Source organism: Dendrobates tinctorius, unplaced genomic scaffold, assembly GCF_039654945.1.
Source record: "Dendrobates tinctorius isolate UK_male_01 unplaced genomic scaffold, ASM3965494v1 ptg000008l, whole genome shotgun sequence".
NCBI lineage: Eukaryota > Metazoa > Chordata > Amphibia > Anura > Dendrobatidae > Dendrobates > Dendrobates tinctorius.
Window position 1 is genome coordinate 7,134,614 of NW_027361676.1, and position 12,426 is coordinate 7,147,039.

Sequence of the window (12,426 nt, forward strand, 5' to 3'; positions counted from 1 at the left end):
ACATGTTCCATTCTTACAGACCTCCACCTTCTAGTTTTGTCTGGTTTTCAAACAGTTAAGTATATTTGCTGTTTAATCACATTCAAAACTATAGAGAGACAGCGTGTCAGTCCGTATACTTAAAAAACACGGAGCTTGACAATTTTACGGACACTGGACAGCGGTGTACGTGCACGCTCCTCTCTCAGTACCGTGTAACGGCTGTTATCACGGCCACAGTGAAGCTATCTGTGTGTGATTCTGTAAGGATAAGTCGAGGACCTGTTCCGTTCTTACAGACCTCCACCTTCTAGTTTTGTCTGGTTTTCAAACAGTTAAGTATATTTGCTGTTTGATCACATTGAAAACTATAGAGAGACAACGTGTGTCAGTCCGTATACTTAAAAAACACGGAGCTTGACAATTTTACGGACACTGGACAGCGGTGTACGTGCACGCTCCTCTCTCAGTACCGTGTAACGGCTGTTATCACGGCCACAGTGAAGCTATCTGTGTGTGATTCTGTAAGGATAAGTCGAGGACCTGTTCCGTTCTTACAGACCTCCACCTTCTAGTTTTGTCTGGTTTTCAAACAGTTAAGTATATTTGCTGTTTGATCACATTCAAAACTATAGAGAGACAACGTGTGTCAGTCCGTATACTTAAAAAACACGGAGCTTGACAATTTTACGGACACCGGACAGCGGTGTACGTGCACGATCCTCTCTCAGTACCATGTAACGGCTGTTATCACGGCCACAGTGAAGCTATCTGTATGTGACTCTGTAAGGATAAGTCAAGGACTTGTTCCGTTCTTACAGACCTACACTCTAGGGAGATTCCTATTCTGCCCAATTCTATATACACCTTGTAGTTTGTCATACACTAGCCAATTTCTGCCTGTGACATAGCGGTGTGATATTCACTGGGCCTCACACAATCCAACAGTGTCCACAAGTGTGTTCAGAAATTCTACATCACCCCTGTCCTATAATGACATTTTTCACACCTGCGACATTGAGCCTGTGACATAGTGGTGTGATATTCACTGGGCCTCACACAATTCAACAGTGTCCACAAGTGTGTTCAGAAATTCTACATCACCCCTGTCCTATAGTGACATTTTTCACACCTGCGACATTGAGCCTGTGACATAGCGGTGTGATATTCACTGGGCCTCACACAATTCAACAGTGTCCACAAGTGTGTTCAGAAATTCTACATCTCCCATGTCCTATAGTGACATTTTTCACACCTGCGACATTGAGACTGTGACATAGCGGTGTGATATTCACTGGGCCTCACACAATCCAACAGTATCCACAAGTGTGTTCAGAAATTCTACATCTCCCCTGTCCTATATACACCTTGTACATTGTTTTACATTACTATATAGTTTGTGGGATTTTGTGCACATTTTTACCAAAAATAAGGAAGGCTGGTGGAAGAGGCCGTGGAATTGGGCAGGGGTTGCCAGCTGGTAATGATGGTGTTTTTGGTGGATCTGATGGTAGTGGCAAAAGCAAAATAGGACCGAATGCAGGAGGTGTTGAGCCTGCGTCATCGTCTGGCTCCACAAGGCCTCGAAGGCTTAGTTTTCTAGGAGTTGGCAAACCGCTTTTAAAGCCAGAGCTTCAGGAAAAAGTTTTGGCTTACATTGCTGACTCAGCCTCCAGCTCTATCGCCTCCTCTTCTGAAGCTGTAAAAAATAAAAGCACTGAGTCGTCATTGGAGGCTCATGTTCATGAACCACACCTTTCCTTGTGTCCTTCACGCCAACCAAGATTGAAGGATGATGCAGGCCATACAACTGATTACTCCATGGAGCTGTTTTCACATACCATGCCTGGGTTATCAAGTGAAATGGTGAATTACCCAGGCCAAGATGAATCTGACATGGAGTGCACTGATGCACAGCCACTGATAGATGATTCTGCTGGTACATTCACTCAGAGCACTACATTGTCCTCGCAGTGTAATAAGCCAGATTCTGACCCTGATGAGACTCAGGTGCCCCTTCCAGCATACTATACCACCATACACGGTGACACAGAGGAAGGTGCACATGACATTGAAGAGGAGGTGATGGATGACCCAGTTGTTGACCCAGATTGGCATCCATTGGGGGAAGAGGGTGCTGCTTCCAATAGCTCAGATGAGGAGGAGGAGCATCCACAGCAGACATCGACATCGCAACAGCTGTTATCTGGCAGGCCCGGAGCACTCCAAAGACAGGTTCCAAAAATCAAAAGAGTTGCTGGACAGCTTGTCCAGACGGTCAAAATAGCACAGCGTGCTAGGCCGCAAAATGTCTTCCAAAGTAGGAAGAGTGCAGTGTGGCACTTTTTTGAACAAAATCCTCATGATCAGGCCAAGGTTATCTGTAAGAAGTGCGCAAAGACCTTTAGCCGAGGGAAAAATCTGAAAAATTTGAATACCAGTTGCATGCTTAGACATTTATCCAGCATGCACTTGCAAGTGTGGACACAACACCAAACCTCAAGTACCACATGTGCAACTGATCACAAAGAAGGTAGTCAGCAACGCTACATTGTTTCCCCCACTGTAAGCTCACCGGTTAGCACAGCAGCAAATGTTGAGGTGTCGTTGCAAGGCCAAAGCAGTCAGGGAATCCCACTGTTATATCAACGAAAGACTGAATCTAGGCCATCAGAAAGAACACCAACTCCATCACCATCAACAACCCTCTCTCAGTCCGCCCTGTCCACCGCTAGTTCCACCATATGCAGCTCTCAAGTCCAGCTCACCATCCCAGAGATTATGAGTAGGTCAAGAAAGTACTCAGTCTCTCATCCGCGTACACAGGGTTTGAAAGCCCACATTGCAAAACTAATCTCGTTAGAGATGATGCCCTATCGGTTGCTGGAAAGCGCAGCTTTCAGTGAACTCATGGCCTATGCAGTACCACGCTATGACCTACCCAGGCACCACTTCTTCTCTCGCAAAGCCATCCCAGCCCTCCACCATCATGTTAAAGACCGCATTGTCCATGCACTCAAGCAGTCAGTGAGTGGAAAGGTGAACCTCACAACAGATGCATGGTCCAGTCGGCATGGCCAGGGCTGTTATGTGTCCATCACTGCGCACTGGGTTAATGTGGTGGATGCAGGGTCCACAGGGGACAACGGTGGTGGGACACTGCTGCCTAGCGAACGGTATAGGAAACAGTTGGCTGTAGGCGTTCGACCCTCCTCCTCCTCCAAAAGCGAAAGCTCGTCCACAGAGCACAGTCGTACGAGCACTCCATCTGCAGCTGCCACTGTTGCACACGAAGTGTCCCCCTATCGAGCAGCTAGTGAAAAGCGTCAGCAGGCTGTGTTGCAGATGATGTGTTTGGGCGACAGACACACTGCGGAGGTGCTGGCCGAGTACTTTCAGTGACAAACTGAGTCATGGCTGGGCAGTATACATCTTGAGGCAGGCAAGGTAGTTAGTGATAATGGCCATAATTTTGTGGCAGCCATAGCCCTTTCAAAACTCAGCCACATACCTTGCTTGGCTCACACCTTGAACCTGGTGGTGCAGTGCTTCCTCAACAATTATCCAGAGTTAACAGCCCTGCTCCAGAAGGTGCGAAGACTGTGCGTGAACATCCGCCGGTCGCCTGTACACTCCATTCGTATGCAGAAGCTGCAGCGATTGCTCCACCTTCCCAACCACCGCCTCATTATCGACATTGCAACAAGGTGGAACTCCACCCTGCACATGATTGAGCGGCTGTGCGAACAGAGGCAGGCCATAATGCATTTGTGGGAGGATACACGGCCAGGCACTTTGAGAGCAGACATGGAGTTGACAGGTGTGCAGTGGTCGAAGCTGAAAGACCTCTGTAAAGTCCTTCAGTGTTATGAGGAATGCACACGGCTGGTAAGCGCAGACGACGCCATCCTAAGCATGAGCATCCCACTTATGCGTCTGCTCATGCAAACTTTGATGCACCTTAAGGAGCAGGCGTCTGCAGCCAATGTTGATGAGGAGGAAGAGAAGGAGGGAATCCTTGATGACATTCAGCCATTGTCTGCTCAGGGACCTCTCCTGGTGGAGGAAGAAGAGGTGGAGGATGATGATGGGGATGATTACTTAGGGGAGGAGGATGCATCTCGTGGGGCAAGTGAAAATGTTGGCGTGGCAAGGTCTGGTACAGGGTTTGTGCGTGACTGGAGGGATGTGGATTTGCCAGAAAGTGCTCCTCCAACCAGCACTCACAGTGCATCATTGACACCGGGAACATTGGCCCACATGTCAGATTATGCCTTGCAGATCCTAAAAAGGGACCCCCGCATTGATAAAATGACGAACGATGACGACTACTGGTTGGCCAGCATCCTGGATCCACGCTATAAAGGCAAATTACAAAACATTATGCCACAGGAGAACTTTGACCTAATATTGGCTAATAAACAAGCAACTCTGGTAAACCGGTTGGTTGAGGCATTCCCAGCACACAGCAGCGGTGATGGTTCTCACACGAGCCGTACGGGCCAGAGGCAGCTTGGCAGAGGTGTTCGTGGTGCACACAGCAGAAGTGGCGTTGGAGACAGGGGTTTCATGACAATGTTGTGGACTGAATTTTCAAGTACTGCTCACACAACAATTCTGCATCGATGGAAAGTGACAGGAGATAGCAGTTGTCAACTATGGTTACAAACTACTTTTCCTCCCATATCGATGTTCTCCCGCACAGGTCATTCCCCTTTGACTATTGGGCCGCTAAACTGGACACCTGGCCTGAATTGGCACAATATGCCTTACAGGAGTTCGCTTGCCCAGCTGCAAGTGTGCTATCGGAAAGAGTCTTCAGCGCAGCTGGATCAATCCTGACAGAAAAAAGGACCCGTCTGTCAACCCAAAATGTGGATGATCTAACCTTCATTAAAATGAACCATGCATGGGTTTCCAAGGATTTTGTCCCACCTTCCCTTGATGACACATAGGTTGCCAGAAAAATGGCTTGCTTTGGTCCTCCTCCTATTCCGCGAACTTGACCTATTTCACCTTTTGCAGCAGCTGAATGTCCCACATCAACATATGCCACTTTGTAAACCGCCCTAACTGGGCTGCCCCCCCCCCATGGCCGGGGTCACCACCTAGCGCACGAAACCGTGCGAGTGCCGTTGCCCTGGACAGGTGGGTAGGCCGACACACCGCCGTACTATGAGGGGCCCAGTGCCAGTACCGACGCCCATGAGTGTGCCCCCCTTGCTTCGGCAGGGCCCCAGCATTTGCAATGTTTACCTCTCCCTGCTCCTCCGCTGTGTAGTCTGGGCTGTCAAATCCTTCACTGGGAGTCTGCCTCCTGATCTATAGACATATTTTTAATGTGTAAACTAGGCTACATATATACGTGTTATCCAGTGAAACTGTACCCTTTATCAACTTTCTACAATGTTGTTGAATCCATACTGGGCCTGAGAACGGCTGCCGAGCTGTTAAGCAAGATACAGCACCTGTGGTTTGGACACGTAATTTTTTCAGGAATGACGGTTAGGCCTAACTCCGGAATTGCGGTTGACCTGAACTTACTGGGAAATCATCGTTCGCGGGGAATAATCTGAATCCCAGATCCCCATCACTAACGGAGTTCAGCAGGTTATCTGCACCTGTAAGCGACAAAAGCTGGTCCTTTCAGTGTAGCGTGCATGCAGCCCTGGACATGTACGGGAATGCTAGACCTGTTATTGCTCGATCTCACGTGCCAGAGCCTCGCTTATCCCTCTAGTAAGCTTGACGCATACTGCGGGGGCATGCCGGAGTCTCGGTTGTTAACGGAATAAAGCTGAGAAATCGCTAGCACAACTACAAACATACATACCACACCACACACAGAATCGACAAAGCTTTCAAAGTTTGCATCTTTTCTTTAGGTGGCATGGTTGTGGTTTCCCGGGTGGAGTCCAATAAAGCCACAGGCTCCACTCCTGGTGGTGCCCTTTTGGACATTCCTTTAAGGTTCAGCTTTGCAATCATACTGCCCCCGGAAACCAAAAACTTTGCCTTCATGGACGCTGTTTGGAGGTTCGTGGGAATAACGCCGCCCGATCAGCAGTCGGCATATGGGTCGCCCTCCCAGGACTGTGGGGTACTCGGTACCGGGCCGGTGTCAGTGGGATGTGTCACAGCAGTGGTGACCCGGACGGTGGCCCTGGGCGCCCATGTAAATGGCGTGGTATAATGGTAAAGAGTTTATATAGATAGTTTGACGCCACCTGTGGTGTTCGGCAACATAGATGTTAGGGCGACGCTGCATGCAGATCCTCTGGGACTGATGGGTTTGTGCAGCAAAGATGGTGAAGCTCCCCACAGGTGGAGCTGGAGTCCCAGGGAAGTGTAGATGTAGTGATGGGGGAAAGGCACAGGCGGTGTAGGTGCTGGTACCCAGATGTAGCGGTGCTGGAATAACTGTAGGACACCAGAGCGTGCAGTTCCAAAGCTTTACTCACAGTCTGCAGGTTACACAGATGCCTGCCTCCGTGCTGTGTCCTCCGGGTCAGGACCTCAGCCAACCTCCGGGACCAAAATGGAAAGCTCCCTTCCAACACTCCGCCAACATGTACCTTCCTGAACGTCTCCTTTCTAGCGCTTGTGGGGGAAGCACTCACAGGACCATGGTTCACTGAAGCGCCTCCTGTCTAACAGATGTTCCTCAGACTTTACTTGTATGGCAGACAGCTGTAGCCTTTTCCTTCTGGCTCCCACACGTCGATGCTGGGGCCTCCGAGCCTTAGTTGGGTACAGGGCATTTATAGCTGCTACTTCCCCCGGTTTCTGCTGCAGGAACGTCAGTGTCCCTACAAACTCGGAGACCGGAATCGGGACCATGCGCTCCAGCTAGGAGTGAGCCTTAACTCTGCTCATCCTCCAGCTCCCCTTCTCACGTCCACACACTTCCTCTTCCCTGCACAGAGTGCCCTAACTTACCTCCTCCCGACCACAGAGAGCAGCTCCTCAGCAGTCAGGTTCAGAGGTCTCCCTGCTAGAGTGGAGTGGGAAATGTGTTGTGTGTTGGTTTCACTGCTAGAGAGATCCTTCGACCTTTTCTTACTTTTGACTCTGCAAAAACTCTTACTGTTTCTCTTATTCATTCTTGTCTGGACTATTGTAACTCTCTTCTAATCGGTCTCCCTCTTACCAAACTCTCCCCTCTCCAATCTGTCTTGAATGCTGCAGCCAGGATAATATTCCTCACCAATCGTTACACCGATGCCTCTACCTTGTGCCAGTCATTACACTGGCTACCCATCCACTCCAGAATTCAGTATAAACTTATTACCCTCACCCACAAAGCCCTCCATGGCTCAGCACCAGCCTACATCTCCTCCCTTGTTTCAGTATACCACCCTACCCGCGCCCTCCGTTCTGCTGATGACCTGAGGTTAGCATCCTCAATAGTCAGAACCTCCCACTCCCGTCTCCAAGACTTTACACGCGCCGCGCCAATTCTTTGGAATGTACTTCCCAGGTCAATACGATTAGTCCCCAATCCCCAAAATTTTAAGCGTGCCCTGAAAACGCATTTATTCAGACTGGCCTATCGCCTCAACACATTAACCTAATCTATCCCTGTGTGGCACAGCCAAAAGTTTTACCATAACCAGATTTCCCGCATCATGTTCCCACATGCTTTATGCATCCATTAGCCCTCTGTGTCTGTACTGTTGCACACTTAACATTATGGCTGGTCCATACAATCAGGGCAATTGTTACCACCCACCTTTCGTGTCTACCTCTTTCCTCATAGACTGTAAGCTTGCGAGCAGGGCCCTCTTTCCTCTTGGTATTTGTTATAATCTACTGTATGTGATTATTGTTATGCTGTAATGTCTATTGTCTGTACAAATCCCCTCTGAAATGTAAAGTGCTGCGGAATATGTCGGCGCTATAAAAATAAAATTTATTATTATTATTTATTATTATATTCGTTGCTCCCAAGCTTGACAACACACTCCCTAGGAGGAAGGTAATGCCACAGTGGTGACCGTACTCTTGGGGACGCCACAAGTGCACTGAGGCCCAGCCACTGCTGGATGATGCTGCTGGTACATTGACCCAGACCACTACATTCCCCTCGCACTCTACACTGCCAGAATCTGACCCAGAGGAAACTCAGGTTCCCCTTCCCACATACTATACCACCTTACACGGTGACAAAGAGGAAGGTGCAGATGAAAGTGCAGGTTCCTTGAGCAGGTGGGGGGGGCATATTCATGGGCGATGGCACTGGCACAGGGCACCGCATAGTACGCAAAAGTGTCTCTGCCGGTGGGAGGGCCTAAACAGCCAAGTGCAGTGAGATGGAAGATGGGGACGACAAGAAGTTCAGAGTAGTGCAGGGATTCCCTAGCAAGGAGACTTATGTAATTGTTTTCAATGTTGGGACAGCAGTTTTTGGGGAGCACTATACTCTGGTGAATGATATATGGGGCCCACCATACACTGGAGCATTCCAAAGGTGGACATCAGACACTGGAGCAGCATTTACAGGGCCCATTATACACTAGAGCAGTAGAAATGGGGCCCATTATATATGGAGCATTATTTGGGCCCATAAGACAGTGGAGCTTCATCCATTGGGACCAACATATACTATAGCATTATGTGGAGCTCATCATATACGGTTTGAAACATTATATGGGATCAATGATTCCATATGGAGAAATATATGGGCCTCATTACTCTGTATAGCGCACTAAGCGCTGGCCATAATACTGTATGGAGTTATATACTGTCAGTTTTTGGAGGTATTGGAGAATTTAAAATGGATATCAGTCATGAGATGTAAGAAGTGAAGTATTTTTCATTGTACTATACTGCTATTTCTCTGCCGTCTTGGAGCATCATGAGTTGTGGTATGTGTTAAAGGGGCGCTCTTTGGCCCTGGGTCCACGAAAACCTGGAGCCTGCCGTACCCCCCCACAACTGTAGCCAAATAAACCCCATTTTTCAGTGCGTAACTAGTATTATGAAGTAAATTAAGGTTGACAAGCTTAAGTAATAAGAATTGATGCTTTTGGCATTCAAATGGGCACTGTAGGTGTGTTTCCTGTCCTCTCACTGCTGACTTTAATTCCCCATTGACTTACATTGGGTTTCGTGTTTCGGTCGGACCCCCGACTTTTCCCTATAGTCAGCCGATTTTGCTCGACCCGACTTTTGGAAAAGTCGGGTTTCATGAAACGAAACTCGACCCTAAAAAAAGTCGCTCAACTCTACTAATCACTAATACCGCACAAGGAACGGCGTAAAAAATAAAACCAATTCTTCACCTTTTATGGATTTGTGCATTCTACCTCCCAAGGATCGCAGTAAGGCTATCACAGTGGTTTACCCCCACACATGGGGTATCAGCGTATTCAGGACAAATTGCACAACAAGTTTGGGGGTCTAATTTCTCCTGTTACCCTTGGGAAAATAAAAATTTGGGGGCAAAAATAACATTTTTGTAGAAAAAAAATGATTTTTTTTATTTTCACAGCTCTACGTTATAAACTTCTGTGAAGCACTTGGGGGTTCAAAGTGCTCACCACACATCTAGATCTAGCTCCTAAGATAAGCTCCTTGGGGGGTCCAGTTTCCAAAATGGTGTCACTTGTGGGGGATTTCCACTGTTTAGATACATCAGGGGCTCTGCAAACGCAACATGACGCCCGCAGACCATTCCATCAAAGTCTGCATTCCAAAACGGTGCTCCTTCCCTTCCGAGCTCTGCCATGTGCTCAAACAGTGGTTCCCCCCCCACATATGGGGTATTAGCATACTCAGGACAAAATGCACAACAACTTTTGGGATCCTATTTCTCATGTTACCCTTGGGAAAATAAATATTTGGGGACAAAACGATTATTTTTGTGGAGAAAAATATGATTTTTTCATTTTCATGGCTCTACGTTATAAACTTCTGTGAAGTACTTGGGGATTCAAAGTGCTCATCACACATCTAGATAAGCTCCTTGGTGGGTCTAGTTTCCAAAATGGTGTCACTTGTGGGGGTTTCCAGTGTTTAGGCACATCAAGGGCTCTCCAAACATGACATGGCGTCCGATCTCAATTCCAACCAATTTTGCGTTGAAAAAGTCAAACAGCGCTCCTTCCCTTCAGAGCTCTGCCATGCACCCACACAGTGGTTTACCCCCACATATGGGGTATCAGTGTACTCAGGACAAATTTCACAACAACTTTTGGGGTCCTTTTACCCTTGGGAAAATAAAAATTGGGGATGAAAAGATCATTTTTGTGGAAAAAATATAATTTTTTAATTTTACGACTCTATGTTATAAACTTCTGTGAAGCCCTTGAGGGTCCAGAGCTCTCACCACACATCTAGATTAATTCCTTGGGGGGTCTAGTTTCCGAAATGTGGTCACTTGGGGGGGGTTTCCACTGTTTAGGCACATCAGGGGCTCTCCAAACGAGACATGGCGTCCGATCTCAATTCCAGCCAAAAAACTCAAATGGCGGTGCTTCCCTTCCAAGCTCTGACATGCGCCCAAATAGTGGTTTACCCCCACATATGGGGTATCAGCATACTCAGGGCAAATTGCACAATAACTTTAGGGGTCCTGCTACCCTTGGGAAAATAAAAATTGGGGTGAAAAGATCATTTTTGTGGAAAAAATATGATTTTTTAATTTTATGGCTCTACGTTATAACCTTCTGTGAAGCCCTTGGGGGTTCAAAGTGCTCACTACATCTTTAGATAAGTTCCTTGGTGGGTCTAGTTTCCAAAATGGGGTCACTTATGGGGGGGTTTCCACTGTTTAGACCATCAGGGCCTCTCCAAACGCGACATGGCGTCCACTTTCGATTCCAGACAATTTGACATTCAAAATCACAAATGATGTTCCTTCCCTTCTGACCCCTGCTGTGCGCCTAAAGATTGGTCTTCCTCCACACATCGGGTATCGGTGTACTCAGGAGAAATTGCACAACAAATATTGTGGTTCATTTTCTCCTGACACCCTTGACAAAATAAAAAAAATTGTGTCCAAGGAAAAATTTGGGGGAAAAAAGTTAACTGTCAATTTTTTCTTTCCACATTGCTTCAATTCTTGTGAAGTATCTAAAGGGTTAATAAACTTCTTGAATGTGGTTTTGAATACCTTGAGGGGAGCAATTTTAAGAATGGTGTCACTTTTGGGCATTTTCTGTCATATAGACTCCTCAAAGTGACTTCAAATGTGATGTGGTCCCTAAAAAAATGGTTTTGTAAATTTTGTTGTAAAAATGAGAAATCGCTGGTCAACTTTTAACCCTTATAACTTCCTAACAAAAAATAATTTTGGTTTCAAAATTGTGCTGATGTAAAGTAGACATGTGGGAAATGTTATTTATTAACTATTTTTGTGATATATCGCTCTGATTTAGGGACATAAAAATTAAAAGTTTGAAAATTGCTAAATTTTACAAATTTTCGCCATATTTCCGTTTTTTTTTCATAAATAAAAGCAAGTCATATCGAAGAAATTTTACCACTAACATGAAGTACAATATGTCACGAAAAAACAGTGTCAAACAGCGGGATCCAAGGAAGCGTTCCAGAGTTATAAGCACATAAAGTGACAGTGGTCCGATTTCAAAATTAAGGCCTGGTCTTTAACCTACAAGATGGCTTGGTCATTAACCCCTTTCTGCCATTAGACGTACTATCCCGTCCATGTGCCCTGGGACTTAATTCCCAAGGATGGGATGGAACGTCTAATGCGATCAGCGGCGCCCACGTGGTGAGCGCTGCTGATCGCGGCCGGGTGTCAGCTGATTATCACAGCTGACACCCGGCACAATGTGTCAGGGGCGGTCACGGACCGCCCCCGACACGTTAACCCCTTGTACACCGCGATCAAACACGATCGCGGTGTACCGGGAGTTAAAGGGAAGCATCGTCAGGGAGGGGGCTCCCTCCGTGCTTCCCTGAGCCCCCCACGGCAGCGCAATGTGCAGCGCTGCTGCCGGGGGCTCTTTCCCTACAGGCCCCCGGATCCAAGATGGCGACGGGGGCCTTCGAGGGCCTGTAGGGAGCTGACTTCCTCACTGCCTACAAAGCGCAGGCATGAGGAAGTCTGCAGAACTGCCTGTGACAGATTGCTGATCTGTCACAGTGATCTGTGATGTGACAGATCAGCGATCTGTCACAGGACAGTGATGCCCCACCTGGGACTATGTAATAAAGTAAAAAAAAAAAAAAAGTGTAAAAATAATTTTTAAAAAAATCGCTAAATAAATTAGTAAAAAAAAAAAAAAAAAATATTCCCTAATAAATTAATTTTTTGAAAATAAAAAAAAAAAAAAAAACACAATAAAAGTACACATATTTGGTTTTGCCGCGTCCGTAGCGACCCTTTAGCGAACCCCTTAAAAAATAAAAATAAAAAACGAAGCAAAAAATAATGATTTATTATCATACCACCGAACAAAAAGTGCAATAACACGCGAT